We start from the raw sequence: 990 nt of genomic DNA on the forward strand, positions 1-990 counted from the left end.
ATTAGCTCAGGAGAGAGATGAGGATGGTTGGGGCCAGGATGTGCTGGTGTAGATGAAGACAAATGGAGGGATGGGACGTGTTTGAGAGGTTGCTGTCAATTGCATATTGTGGAGCAAAAGCAATTTTTAGGTTTTTACCTTAAGCAACCAGATAAATAGTCGTACCAAATTCTGAGATAGGAGATGGGGAAGAATACATTCAGGGAGGAATAAAGAGTTCTGATTTTAAACATGTTAAGTTTGAAGTGCCTGTTAGACACTAAGTGAAGTTTCAATGTGGCACGTGGGTACCTGAGTCTGGTGCTCAGGGAAGAGGGTGGGGCTGGAGTAGCAGGAGGGTCAGCTGCTGTCTCCCCGGCTACCTGACAACACTGCTCTCTCTGTTTCCCCTGCAGGGTCCTGGCTGTCACGCTGAGATGAACCCCCAGCACTCTTCCGTCTGCCATGGCCTCCCTTAGCTCATCCTCTACTGCTGGCACCTCCCCACCCCCTGGGCACAATGCCCTGTCCCCACCTCTGGACACCTCTTCCCCCAGCATCCCCCCTGATCTTGTCACCAAAGATTCCACCTCTGAGAGCATGAGGCCCTCAGAACCAGCGGGACAGCCTCTGGAGTCGGGCTGTGGCCTCATCCCACCAAAGGAGATTGGGGAGCCCCAAGAAGAGCCTGGCTGTGGTGGCTTCCCACCAAAGGACTTGGGGGTGGAAGAGGACAAGGAGCAGAAGGAGGAAGGAGGGCTCCCTCCTGTGGACCTAAGCAACCATTTATTCTTCACAGCTGGCGGTGAGGCCTGCCTAGTGGCCAAGCTGTCCCTGCCAGGTGGCAGTCAACTGCTGTTACCAAAGGGCTTCCCCTGGGGTGAGGCGGGCACCAAGGAAGAGCCCAGCCTACCCCACCCGCCCCCTACACACTCACTGCCCTTTCACATCCAACATGCTTTGACCCATCCAAGGCTTTAGCTCTTCTGACCAAATTCTGTCCCATGATAC

This window comes from Myotis lucifugus, unplaced genomic scaffold (genome assembly GCF_000147115.1).
Source record: "Myotis lucifugus unplaced genomic scaffold, Myoluc2.0 scaffold_297, whole genome shotgun sequence".
NCBI lineage: Eukaryota > Metazoa > Chordata > Mammalia > Chiroptera > Vespertilionidae > Myotis > Myotis lucifugus.